A 14,663-nucleotide genomic window follows, 5' to 3' on the forward strand; every position below is an offset into this window, starting at 1 on the left:
AATGCCATTGGCAAAATACTTCTCCCTTAAGGGATTCTGGGAGGGGCTGCCTTGCTGAGTTCAGTTCTGCAGGGCAAGGAAGGTACTATGGGATTTGTTCTAAAGCTTGCAAAACAAGTTCTTCCAACCACTGACTGATAGCTCCCTGTCTCCAGACATGGAGAGGCTAGACCAAGGTAGTAAGTAGTGTGGGGTTAAGGAGGGCATGCAGGTATGGGCATCCTCGAAGGAAATGTCTCCCCTCCTTGGAATGGAGGATATTCATCTGGGTCAGGTGCACTGCTCTGAGTCCGGCCTCCCCTCCCCCGCACGTTCCAAGGCACGTTTCAGCACATGCCTTCTTGATCTTATCCTACCATGTTTAGCCATAACCACCACACATACCGTTCGTTCCGCTAGGTTACTGGGCAGCAGGTTGGAATTGTAGGAGCTTGGGCGTTGGTAGAGAGATGCCCGTTTAAAATGCAGCTTTACAGGGGCACCTGGGTGGCTCAGCTGGTTAAGCGTCCCACTTTGGCTCAGCTCATGATCTCATGGTTTGTCAGATCGAGCCCCAAGTCCGGTTCTGTGCTGACAGCTCAGAGCCTGCAGCCTGCTTCACATTCTGTGTCTCCTTCTCTCTCTGCCCTTGCCCTGATTGTGCATTCTCTCTCTCTCTCTCTCTCTCTCTCTCTCTCTCTCTCAAAAAGAAAGAAATAAACATTAAAAAAATAAATAAATAAAATGCAGCTCTGCAGTTTATCCAATTCCCTCACCTCCAGTCAACATTCACCGTCAGCCTCTGTAGCTGTAAAGCTAAAGGAAGGTACCTGTCCTCTGGAGTTAAGGTGTGGGTTTTACCGAACAGCAGGGAAAAAGCCCTCACCTAGGTGGCAGTCAGAAAATTTTAGTTCCCCTCCTCCTTCTGCTGCTCCTGACTTTCTCTCGCCTCTTCACTGGAACTGAGTGAACAGACATGCCCAGAACTCATCCTTTTCCCTCCAAGCCAGCTCCCCTGCTTTGTATCCGGCCCAGAGAATGGCCCATCACCCACCTGGACCAGTCCTGGGACCTGAACCTGGCTGCCTGTGGGGCATCACCAACTCAAGCTCACTCCCCGGGCCCTCACCTGCCCCTCGGAGTCACAGAGTCCCCTGAGTCCTGCCAGGCGGGCCCCTTTTGTGTCCTCAAGCCCACCTCCCCCTTCCCCTGCTAGTATGGGTCTGTCTTCTCCCACTGAAGGACCATAGTAGACACTTTTTGATTTTCTGTTTTGTGTTGCCCTTCCCACTCCATTCTCCAAGTGGTCTTGAGTGAGCATCTTAAAATACAAATTTGGTCATTGCACATCCCTCTCATCTTAAGGATGAAGCCTGAGGATAAAGTGTGGCTCCTCACTCTTCCAAGTGGCCTCTGTGTGTCCTTCAGCAGCAGCATCCGTCATCACCCTGCCACTGTCCTACTCGTACTGATTCTCTTGTGTTTCTCAATGCTACTGTGCATTTTTTCCGGTGGAGACACTAATTTAGACAGGGAAATGGTCAAGGGAAGTTATCCGGGGAAGTATTAGGTTCAGCCGTGTGAAATTACTGGTATTAGATCACATTGACCTAAGGAGTCTCAACCCAATATGTAGGCATTTGAAGTCATCTTCAGGAGGGTCAGAAGCTCTGGCCTGAGACTGGCCAGTGTCCTTGCCATGGCACGCTGGCATATTGGGCACACTTGCTCTCACCGACCCCCCCCCCCCCCCCCGCAGGTGCACCAGTGGCTGCCCCCCCTCCCCACCCACCCCAGCCTCCACACCAACTCTGCCTCCAGCTCCACTCCAGCTTTGCCCTTGCTCTACCCGACCCCCCACCCTCCCTGCTCTGCCCCGCCCCTCCTCTACTCTGCCTCTGCTCCGCCCCCTGCTCCGCCCCTCTCTGCCTCTGCTCCGCCCCCACTCTGTCCCACCCTCCCTTCATTTGTCTACATCTTTTCATCCTTCACGTTTTAGGTGTCTCCTCTTTGAAGACTTCCATGACTCCCAAAGACTCCCAAAATGTGCTTTTGCCCTGAACTCTTTGCTTTCAAAGTGCTTAACAACAGGTAGTGCAGATGTCTGCCTTGTTCAGAATGTGTCCACCGTGATCTGACGGCGCTGAACGGTGTTAAGGGTACCCAACAAATACTTGGTGAGTTAATGGTTGAGTGAATGCAACGAGTTTATAGGCACCGCAGTCCCATCTTCCGTCATCTTCTGCCTCTCTCCCTGCCTCTCCGGCCATGTGGACACGGGACTCACATACATTCGTCACTTAGGCTCCTTCAGCAGCCTCAAATGACCAGAGTGGTAGCTGCCCCATCCTAACAGCCTGCTTCTTGAGGGCCCTTTCCTTTGCTCTTTTAAGCTGTCAGGAGGCCTGGCGCAGATCTGTTTGAACTGGCGTCACAGCAACACTGGACCGGGAGGGAAAGCGGCAAGCGGCAGGCAGAGTAGCAGGCAGAGAGGCTGGGTGCATCTGCAGGTGTGCGCAGGTGCCTCAGAGCAGGAGGCCAGACTGGGTGCTGGGGAAGTGTGGTCACGTCAAGCTCTCTCCCTCCTGCAACGGAACCGTCCTCCCCACCGGGCCTGAGGAGTGATCCTGTACAGTCCCGGTTCTTTCCCCAGAGAACCGACGTCTTGAAACACAAAAGCAGTTGTCGGGGTCCGAAGCGGTTTGCGTCTTGGTGGCCGCTCAGTGAATACTGCAGGATGTTGACCAAAGCAAGGCAATAGTTGCTGACAGAAGTCTTTGTTACTTACTCCAACCATCTGTAGCATCTCTTGGTCTTACCGGGATTTCAAAGTGAAGTGGCCGAGAACTGAATAGATCGCTCATTTCCCAGTAGAACGTATAGAATTTGTGACCAGTGCAACAGCGAGATTTGGATCTGGCCAGTCATGATCCGGGAGACAAGTCTAAATGACAGTATCTTTGTTACCATCTGAGTTTACGCTGAGACGAAAGAGGTTGGGCTCAAGGTCCCACTCTCTATCAAGAAAGTCAAGTGAATAAGGAAGTTAGGAAGTATCCGATTCTTATCTGCAATTCAAAGGGATACCTGCATAGGACAAAACACAAAACAGGCAAATGTTAAATGGGGGCTTTTAGTATATATTCAAACAAAGATTTGCCTTTTAATGATCTGAGTTAAAGAAAAAAGAAAAGAAATTCCCTTCTAAATTTGAGTGCTTATAAAAATTCAGAAGGTTTTTCTTCAAAATGTGGTTTTAACCATGGTTTTGTGTGCTATCAAACAGTTTTTTAAAATTTTTTAATTAAAAAAATTTTTTAATGTTTATTTTTGAGAGAGAGAGACAGAGTGCAAGTGGGGGAGGGATAGAGAGACAGAGACAGACAGACAGACAGACAGGCAGAATCTGAAGCAGGCTCCAGGCTCTGAGCTGTCAGCACAGAGCCTGACACAGGGCTCGAACTCACCCCACCAACCACGAGATCATGACCTGAGCAGAAACCGAGAGTCAGACACCTAACCAACTGAGCTACCCATGCACCCCATTATCAAACTATGTTAAAGCTGCAAAATATTTAGGGGCACCTGGATACCTCAGTCAGTTAAGCGTCCAACTTCAGCTCAGGTCACGATCTTGTGGTTTGTGGGTTTGAGCCCCGAGTAGGGCTCTGTGCTGACAGCTCAGAGCCTGGAGCCTGCTTTGTATTCTGTGTCTTTCTCTCTCTCTGCCCCTCCCCTGCTCATACTTTGTTTCTCTCTCTCTCTCAAAAATAAACAAACAAACAAACAAAAAAAGCTGCAAAATATTTGATGCACTTTAAAGTATATCAATTATGCTATTTTACATCCTCAGGATACCTATTTAGTCAAGTATAATTACAAATAGATAGTGAAGTTATGTATTTGTAAATTATATCCATAGGCTCTATTTCATATAATGTATGTGAGAATAAATATAGACATATATAAATATACATGGATATGTACACATACACATATAAACACACAAACTTGCAATTGAGAAATAAACATATTTCATAATTATTCTACTTATTTTGAAAATTCTCTTTTAGTAACAAAAATTGACTGGAAGTCTATGGATCAGAAAGAGGTAACATTCTCTCCTTTAATATCTAACCTTACTATCAGGGAGTGACTTAGGCACTGGGGAGAATACGGCTTACCATTTCTGTATGTCGGCAAAAGGCAGAGACCCCCAACATTCCTCTGGCAAATACACCTCGTTCTCCACAAGAAAATGAACTGATGAAAAAAATAATCTGAGTTATAAGTTAGATGCAGGTACATTCCTATTTCCCCTTGTACAAAGGAGAGATACTATTTGAGGATTTTTCCTTGCTCACGTGTTTCACGGATGTTCCTCCTTCCCTTGTCTTAGCTGGATAGGCAGGAGGATGGGGGCAACCAGACTGACATGGCCATGTGACAGACCCGGTCCCCTGGTGCTTTCCTCTCTATTCTCACTGTTACATCTATTCATCCTTAATGATCAGCACAATATTCCTTCTCTATAAAGCCTTTATGGCCTTCTCCTGCTTCCTTCTTGGTACCGACAATGGCAGCCACTACCGACAATTTGTTGCAATGATTTGTGTCTGAGTCTATTAGGCTGTGAGATCCTTGAGAATGGGTTCCATGCCTGACTTGCTCTGTATTCCAAGTGGCCGGCTTGCTGTTTGGCATGTGATAAACGTTCAATAAGATTATATTTAGTGCAAGAATGAATGGCTAAATAGCAATTGGATCTGGAGACTTTATTTTTAACTATTAGATTTAAAAAGTTAAGGCGGCCTAAGAAGATATAATGCCCCAGAAATCCATTCGTCTTGCCATCAAATCTTAATGGCATGTAATAGAATAGAACAACAACAACAACAACAACAACAACAATCTACTCTTAAAGAGTTTTCCCCTCTTAAAGAGTAAGAATAATCTTACTCCCTCAGATTTATTGTTTCCAGAGGTTAAGAGTTAAGTGTGATATTTTGGCCTGGCTGATTTTCCCTTGTGGCTAAACCTTGCTTTAATTTCCATTGTCTCAATGATTACATATTCTCTGTTAGCGGTCTTTCCCAAAGACTCAAAAGAAATAGTCAAAAGTTGTATGGATGGGTTACCTTTTTTACTGACCATGTGTTATATCTCTAAGCATGGTGCAGGAGAAATTAATTGTTGTCCAATGGCAAACTTGTGTCTCTGGCTAGTGTGAACCAAGCCCTCCACCCTATGGCTATGAGTAGTGGTTCCGTTTAACCTTGTGGAATCTCTTATATGCATGACTAATGGGAAACGGTCCCTTCTTTTAGCATCTCTTGGTTCTATTGCTATCTTTTTTTTCTGCAGTTGAATATGGAACTTTGTAAGTACAGTTCACTGGATTATAGGTTATTTTTGTTTCCTTGTGCTCTTGTGTGTTCCTCGAGTGTTTTTTCCCCTTTGAGTACGTATCATATTTTTGTAATCAGAAAAGAGAAAAATCATTAAAATTTGTTTTGAATATACAAGTAGTTAGATACCTTCTTAGAGGCCCTTCTTAGCTTTAGAAAGAACCATCAAACACTCATCATTTGCATCTGAATTTACTTTCAATTTTGAAGACTGATATATTTTTCTAAAGCGGATTTGGTTCTTTTTTTTTTTTTTTTTTTTTTTTGAGAGAAATACAGAGAGAGTGTGGGCAGGAGAGGGGCAGAGAGAGAAGGAGACAGAGAATCCTAAGCAGAGAATCCCGACACAGGGTTTGAACTCACAAACTCATGAAACCGTGAGATCATGACCTGAGCAGAAATCAAGAGTCAGATGCTTAAACAACTGAGCCATCCAGACACACCCTTAAAGGTGATTTCCTTCTTTTTAAAACATTAATGATTAGTTTCTAATTATCTTGAAGTTTTCGTATGGACAACTTGGTGGGAAATGGTAGTGGGGTGAACTCACTCTGCTAATGAACACCTAGTGGGAGTGAGCAGAGAGGGAGAGTCCTGGTGGCTTCCTACCTGGACCCCCTACTAGCTCTCAGCTTGCCTGTGTGGATAGCTCTGCCTTCTCGCCAGAAGTCAGCGGAAACTGAGAGTCAGACAGCTTACCGGAGTTCGAGAGTACCTATCTGGCGAAATTGTATTGACCTTCTATGTAAGCCAGCACAGCGTTAAGACAAGAAGGATACGCAGAAGACTAAGGCAGTGTCCCTGCACTCAAAGGGCATGCCATCTGGAGGGGAAGCAGCATTGTACACAGAACTGTGTCTGGTATGGGGACAATCTCAGACATGCCTCAGAGACCAAGGTCTGTTCCCCCTCGCAAGGCTCTCAGAGCCTGTCAGTCATGACCAAGAGCAAGTGTTGATGACCGATTGCCCACGATGTAACGAAGATGGGAATCACAGCTGAGGATGTGCTCTCTAAGGCGCTTGTTTCTGAAGCAGCTACTACCCACACTTGGGTGTGGGAAGAACATTCTAGAATTATATTTTACTTTTTCATTTTACCCATTTACATTTTGTCCTTGAAAACGGTCTCATTCTTGAAATGTTTTAGATGTAGTTAGTATTACAGGTACACAAGTTGTGAAACAAATACTAGGGTGCAGGCTCATGATTTTCATTACCGATGAGTTCAGACATAATAAAAAATACCCGAGATAGTGCCGAAGACAGTATTCCTTTACTTATTTTCTAAAACTGAACCGGATATCACATTTAGGATCCACCCACCCCATCCAGCAGCTGTCTTTGTCTCCACATCCACAAAGGAAAAAGGGAGTTAATTCTACGAGGGAGGGGGCAACACTGAGACTGCACAAAGACGATGAAAGAGGCAGGGCATGGAGACTGAGGGGGCAGGGTGAGAAAATGCAGAGGAGAGGGGATTGAAAATGTGGTAGCAGCTATTGGTGACTTGGGGGGAGAATTCAGGAGCCTTATTCAGGTGTATGGCCCTTGGCGGCATAATGGCTGAAAGCCTAAGAGCCTGCATATCCTAGGAGTGTATTCCAAACTTGACCAAGCAGTGCTAGCTTTCATGGCAGGCTTGGAGGCTTGCTCACCCCGAACAATGAATGGAATTCTTTGAGATCCGGCACATAATGCCCTTTATGCCAAATTATGCAAGGTAATTTTGAAGTTCCTGTGCACCTGGAACAATCCATTTTCAACCCATATTGAACTTATTTCAAAAGCTGTTGAGGGAAATGAATGAAAGAAATGGCAGCCGGTGGATAAGCAACTGGCTGCCATGGGAACCCCCTCCCCCCTCTTGGCACAAAGAAAAGGGAAGCAGACACACGTGGACACCTCCGTTTGTTTTTTCATACTTTCTGTTTCATTGCTGACATCTGCCTTCCTCCTCGCTTTCTTAACGGGCACACGTCAAACATGTTACTTCTCACCCCCAGACCTCGCTCCTTCACAGCGGGCTCGGTGCCTTTCTCGCGGCTTCTGCGCGGCCTTGACCCCTTTTTGCTTTGCCTCTGCTGTTCTCGGAAAGACGGAGATTCTCAGCTTCTTTCTTTCCCCTCCCTGATTTGGCGTGATCCTCCTACATCCACCTCCATTCCTCGCTGGGGGCTGTTTCTATCAGCTGTGTCTCTCTCATTAGCAGGCGACTTTTCATCCCTGCCTGAGAAGCAGGCTGTCTATTGAGTTGAACCCTGTCTGTCCTTTCAGATTTTATTTAAGTAGACGTGGCCCCCAGTGATTTCTCTGTCTTCTGGCTCCTCTCTTGTCTTCTGGCTACCGCATGCTTGCTGTTTGTTCACACTGCCTTTTAACTGTCCGTGTCCCGCCTTCTCACCTCAATTGCCCACTCAGAGTTAGTTCTCCAACACAGGAAATACTTGTAACTTCATCGGTCGGTTGGTACCTTTGTTAGCAAGCCCACACTTCCCTTCTAAAACCAGACAAATTGATCCTACGTATCTATGCAGCCGACCTTTACGTTTTCTTTTTTAACGTTTATTTGTTTTTGAGACAGAGAGAGACAGAGCATGAATGGGGGAGGGTCAGAGAGAGGGAGACACAGAATCTGAAACAGGCTCCAGGCTCTGAGCTGTCAGCACAGAGCCCGACGCGGGGCTCGAACTCACGGACCGTGAGATCATGACCTGAGCCGAAGTTGGCCGCTTAACCGACTGAGCCACCCAGGCGCCGACCTTTAAGTAACACCGTTTGAACCGCGCTGGTCCACTGTGCTGGGTTTTGTTTTGTTTTTGTTTTTTGTTTTTGTTTTTTATAAATCCAGTACAATACTGTTACGTGTATTTTCTCGTCCTTCGGGTTTTTTTTAAATTTTTTAATGTTTATTTATTTTAGAGACAGAGAGAGAGAGAGAGAGAGAGCACACACGCGCGCACAAGTGGGGGAGGGGCAGAGAGAGAGAGGGAGACACAGAATCCAAAGCAGGCTCCAGGCTCCGAGCTGTCAGCACAGAGCCGGATGTAGGGCTTGAATCCATGAGCCTTGAGATCGTGACCTGAGCTGAAGTCAGACACTTAACCAACTGAGCCACCCAGGCACCCCTCTTCCTTACGATTTTCTTAATGACACTTTCTTTTCTCTAGCTTACTATAGTGTAAGAATTTGGTATAGAGTACATAAAACATACAAAATATGTGTTTATTGACTGCTTTTGTTATCAGAAAGGGTTTCAGGTAACAGTAGGCTATTAGTAGTTAAGTTTTGGGGGAGTCAGAAGTTCCATGTGGATTTTCAGCTGTCCATTGTTCAAGGACCAACTGTACATAGAAAGCCTTTATGAAAATATTCATGATTGGATTTTCCCACTTTTGAATTTGGGGGCAATATGGCCATGTTGTCTAATTTTCCAAGAGAAGCAATGATCAGTGATCAATATAATATGTCATCGTTGATTGTTTACATTTAATTTTTAACTTCATTTCCTCTTATACCAGAAAAACCTTAAGCATACTTAAAATAATAATGCTTAAATACATAAAGGCAAACATGCAGAAAAAATAATACATAAAATATAACAAGACAGCATGAAGTTTTAAAAAGTAGGGGGAAAACAGAAGGAAAAACAAAGATAGGGAAAGTATTGGTCACATTTATATGGAATTGAGTCTGCATGTAGTAGTTTACTAGAAATGGAATTGAGGATGACTGATTATTCTATAAAACTAAGTTACATTTGTTATGTGTATGTAGATGGTGTCATTTATAATAAGCCTTGTGGATCTACATTTGCCTTACAATTCACTATAATACTTTCCAGTTTCCAAGAACTCTAGTAATCAGTTTTTGCTCAGAAATAACTTTTTCCCCTGAAAGGTTCAGTTATGATGAATTCAGTTTCCAGAGTACTCAGATCAGTTGAAAAAGGCCTCCACACAGCTCTTCAGAAAGAGGAAGAGTTCCTGCCTCTAGAAACCCAACTCCTCCAATGAGGCATCTTTCCTTCAGGGCTGCCTCCACCTGAGTTCCATCTTGCCTCTACCCCTGGTCCACAAAGTGGGGCCAGAACCCACTCTTTCCTTCTGGGTGCACCTGCCAGCAACGCCCAGAAGCAGGAGTTAATATAATGGGTCTCCCTCCCCCAGAGTTATTACCATAAAAACAATCCTTAAACTCTCTCTCTGTCTTGACAATGATAACGAACCCGAGACATTTCAATTTTTTTCAAGTTTTTGTTTCAATTCCAGTTAGTTAATATACAGTGTCATATTAGTTTCAGGCATGCAATATAGTGATTCCACACTTCCATACATCACCTAGTGCTCATCACAAGTGCCGTCCTTAATCCCTACCACCTGTTTCTCCCATCTCCTCCCCCTCCCCCTCCCCCCCCCCCACCCCCGTCCACCCCTCTGGTAACCATCAGTTTGTTCTCTATAGTTAAGGGTCTGTTTCTTGATCTGTCTCCTCTCTCTCATATTTCGTTGCTTTTTTTTTTTTAAATTTATTTATTTATTTTGAGAGAGAGAGATAGAGAGTGTGAGTGAGGGAGGGACACAGAGAAAAAGAGAGAATCCCAAGCAGTTCTGCACTCTCAGTGCAGAGCCCAAGGCAGGGCTCGATCCCACTAACCACGAGATCATGACCTAGGTCAATATCAAGAGTCAGCCGTACAACTGACTGAGCCACCCAGGCGCCCCTTGTTTTGTTTCTTAAATTCCACATGTCAGTGAAATTATATGGTATTTGTCTTCCCCTGGCTGACTTATTTCACTTAGCATTATACTCTCTAGCTCCATCCATGTTGTTGCCCATGGCAAGATTTCATTCTTTTTTATGGCTGAATAATATTCCACTGTACATGTATACCACATCTTCCTTATCCATTCATCAATCAGTGGACACTTGGGCTGCTTCCATATCTTGGCTATTGTACAGAATGCTGCTATAAACACAGAGGCGCATGTATCCTTTTGAATTCGTGTTTTTGTATTCTTTGGGTAAATACCCAGTAGTGCTGTTACAGAACCAGGCTGGATCGCTGGTGGAGAAACCAAGCGGCACTCAGAGATCTTGGTGGATCGGAGTTTTATTTCATACCAGCAGGCTCAGAGGAGACAACTTCTCCAAGGTCTGAGTCCCCAGCACAAGCATGGGAGACAATTTATCGTCTGTTACTTACGCATTCCGCATTAGTAGTAATTTGGCCCACGAGGCAAGTGGGGCAGGAAGAAGAACCCGGAAGGGGAGTCTTCGGTCGGGGACTGGAATTTCCCTATCAGTCCTGTTGACCATCTTGTAACAGATTTTTCCCTATCAGTGCAATTGCTGGGTCATAGGGTTGTGCAGAGTCTGCAACCAGATTGCCTCGGTTTGAGTGAGGCCGCTTTTGAGCCGTGGGCTGCCATTAGGTCAATAAGTCCCTTCAAGATCCAATTTTCTGTTATGAAAACGGATCAATAATAGAGTAAGAGAAAGAATGTTTCTCACATACATTAAGGGCGTAATAAATGCTAGTTATTATTACCTTAGTAGCAGCTATGACACCATAAAAATTAGGAAACCCAAATTTTACATTTAGAAAAAACCCTAATTTTATTAAGCCAGAAGAGAGCCCCTTGTCTTCCTGGTGAAATTATGGGGAGAAGAGAGATGTTTGCTTGTAGTTAATGGCCTCCACTAAGAGTCTGCCAACCCTTGTTGATTACCCAAACACCACTCTGTCTGCTGCCTGCCTTTAGCCAGCTGTTAGCACCTCCTGTAGCGGGTGGAGAGGGAAAGAAAAGAGGTAATTGAGTTGTTAATGGCTATGACAAAGGTTTAGAGCCTCCTGTGGTTTCGGGACCAAAACGTTAAAATCCTGGAGCAAACTTCTGTCTTTAGAACCAGTCTGGCCAGTTCTGGAGTTTTTGAGACAGAGAAAACCCAGAGCTCAGGCTGGAAAGAATGTACCATTTCTTCTCTGATTCATAGAACTCCAAGGCACCTCATCTTGACCCTCTGTGGAGCTCAGGCCACAGTCGTCTCACTCTCAGGGATAGCATTTTTTGAGGAAAGTGGCTCCAATACACTTGCTCCTCTCCTCTGATATTTTCCTTTGAGGAAGCAAAAATGTTGCGTGGGAGAAGGCGGTGACAGAAGGGAAGAAGAGAAAGGAAAACAGAAGCCCTCTGGGCTTGTCTGGTGACGGGCTTCAAAGAGGGAGGTCTTAGTAGGGAGAATCTGGGGAGCAGAGTGACAGGGTACAGGGAGAAAACAGGTTTTGATTGCCAGGTCAGAACTGAAAGGTGGGAATACCTGTGAGGAGGTCGTAGTCACCTGTCATCCTTGTCTTTGTCATTGATACGTTAAGGCTTAATTGGGAGTGGGGCTGTTTTTAAGTAGCCTGAAAAGCAAACAGGAAAAAAAGGATGACCGTGATTTTGACTAAGAGAATAGAAAACAGACAAGAGATTGATTATAATTCAAAACAGAAGGCTCTGCTGGCAGATTCTACTGTGGTTTGTGCAGCTCAGCCCAAAGTTTCTCTGCTTTAAACCTGTGATATGATCACTCTGTCCACTGAGATCAATTAAGAAACCAACCAATTTCCAAGGCGGCTCAAGACTTGGCCAGATGCCCAGTGATTCCTGTTTCTTTATCCTGTTTCATTTAGGTGACTGAGAGACAGACATTCAGTTGTGATCACTAGGTGAGACTGGCCAGAGGTGATGTCCACCACTATCCGTGAGCCTATGCGGCCATTGGCCTGCCAGATGAGCCAGTGTGCTTCAGAGTGTGTGCATTTCAAGGTGCCTGTCACATTTTTTAAAAAGCAATTATAATTAATCAATAGGGAATGTCCAAGCTAAGGGGAATTTTGCAAACTCAAAAGAAACCATGATAGCTTGAGTGTTTTTGGTGCCTTTTGGCAGAGAGTTGAGAAATCTTAAAGAAAAATTAATTGCTGTATCAATGGAAACCCCAGTAGGTAGATATCCAATTTGTCATTAATTAAAATGAGAACACTTTTTAAGAATTCAGGGAAGCATTGTCAAGATTGCATGATAGTTTAATTTGCTAACATGGTATGAACCTGTTAGCTTCAGACACATGATTAATACAAGCGAAACTCCTCACGGAATGTTTCTGATGCTCACTTCCAGCATGCTGTCATTTTTAAGACTTCGCTCAATGCCCTTATCTCACTTTACGTGAGATGCCAGTTCTGCAGCAGCCTTGGAAAATGTACGTTAGACAAAATATCACATACAACATTTTCTGTGACTCATTTTGCTCCTTTTTCCTCCCCACCCGGCCACCCCCCAGCCAGCCTGAGTCATAGAACAGCTGTGTGAACATTAGCTAGGAAGCAAGCAGCGAGCTGCAGACACTTTCTGTGCTGGGTTGCATCTCATTATATCTGGGAGCTCACACCAGGATGGGCTCTAAATCCCTTATCACAACTGCCTCAGGCGGAAAGCAGTTTTTTTTGCCCTGTTGTTGCTGATGTAAAGATGACATTTCTTGAGCTGGGAGAATTTTATGTGACCGCATTGTATGCTAAGCCTCAAAAGATAATTCTGTAGCTCCCTTTCATCACAAAAACAGGGTCTTTTAGTTGTGTTTCTTTAAAAAAAAAAATACCCTAAAGAAATTGTGAAATTATTTAGTGGCCTAAGGAGGAGAAGAGAGTCACCAAGATGATGACTTATGACAATTACACAAAGCAATTTGAGTTATTATTCTATAAATGAGTTATTATTCCATAAATGGGAAAATAAGCGAATGCCCTGGTTAGTTAGATGTGTTTCACTGGTGCAGATTGGTCACGGCGCCATATACCTTCCTATTCTGTAAGTGAACTCAAGCCCGCCTCTTTTAATTGATGCTCTGTCTCTAGAATGTTCTTGATCTATTGCCATTCAGTGGAGTTTCCTTTTGTTTTGATAATGGTGTTTGTCCACTCTTGCAGTTACGGGATGGAAATTGTTCTAGAGTATCGCTTTGGTGCCAGGGCCCTCGTTAGGGGCTCGTTCTTGTGGTTTACTGGAGCGTGAAGGCGGAATGTATTTCTGTAAGTCGCATTGCCCTCCTGCTTGCCAAAGGGGCAAGGTCTCACCTGGAGTTATGTTTCATCTGCTTCTGTAAGTGTCTATGAATCCTTTGCGCTACAAGGGTTTAGTCAAGACTAAACAAGTTAGTCTTGACTAACAGTTCAACTGTACAGCTTCGGAGAGAATTTGGTCCCATGTTTGTTTTCCGGGTTGTCGGCATTTAGACCCTTCTAGAGCAGCTGTGACGATGGGAGCTTAGCTGAGTCTCAAGCTACTCTAGTCTTAATCTAGGAGGAAAGAGTCTTCTCGGGGACAGACACGCTGAGAGATAGTCTCGTGAAAGCAAACTGGCCAGGGTCTCTGTGCCTCGCTGTCCAAATCTGACTCCTGATAACGCCCCCAGTACCTCGTGACGTGAGGAATTTGGAAGTAGACAAAGAAAATGGTGAATGCTGTGCCAACCTGTTGCTGTCGTAGTCTACGCTGAGGTATCAGCACCGTGTGAACCCAAGAGGCAGAAGAAAGAAGGAAAGCGGCTAGAAGGTTTGGGAAAAGCAGACAGGCTGCCCCAGGGCGCTGTGGCGATACGCCCCTTGGAGGGCACGTGGGCCCTAGTTCCAAGAGAGCCCTGTCGGCCCCCCTCGGCAACCCACCCTCAAGTCCCTCACAATCATTTGGTGGATCCTGATCAACTGTAACTGGAGACAGTGAGGAAAACCAAGTCAGTGTCTCGCGCTTTCGGGGAAAACTAAGTAAATATTTGGGAGACATCCACTTCTTTACTCAAAGGTCTAAAAGCAGGAATTCCTGGGGCAGGGATTGGCGGTCTGGGAGTGATTTCAGTCAGGGTAGGGTTTTCCAGTGCCTTCAAATCCACCACATTGATGAGGCTTTTCGGGGGGTGACAGTGGGGTTCGTGGGGTCCAGAGACGATGGTCGAGAAAGAATTCTTGAAGATGTTCTTGGTGCAAAAAGTTGATTTTATCAAAGCACGGGGACAGGACCCGTGGCAGAAAGAGCCGCCCCTGGGACCACGAGGAGATGCTGGTTATACGCTATGGAGTTGGGGGAAGTTAAGTCCAGGGGAAGTTTCCAGTGAGATTTTCCTATGCTAAAGACTCACAGGATATTGGAGGCCTAGCTGTTGCCAAGCTAAGGTTGTTTTTCCCTCTAGCAAAGCATTAACATTAAGACAGTGGGGAGTTCCTGGGGAAACT

At 45.1% G+C, this 14,663-nt stretch overlaps 1 protein-coding gene across 5 annotated transcripts in view; it reads left to right on the forward strand.

The window, feature by feature from the left end:
• DISC1 (DISC1 scaffold protein) overlaps nt 1-14,663 on the forward strand; it is a 356,419-nt gene that overhangs the window by 280,222 nt on the left and 61,534 nt on the right. The gene's annotated exons all lie outside the window — the stretch shown is intronic.

The sequence above is a fragment of the Panthera pardus genome, unplaced genomic scaffold, assembly GCF_024362965.1.
Source record: "Panthera pardus isolate Hobbes unplaced genomic scaffold, ASM2436296v1 HiC_scaffold_22, whole genome shotgun sequence".
NCBI lineage: Eukaryota > Metazoa > Chordata > Mammalia > Carnivora > Felidae > Panthera > Panthera pardus.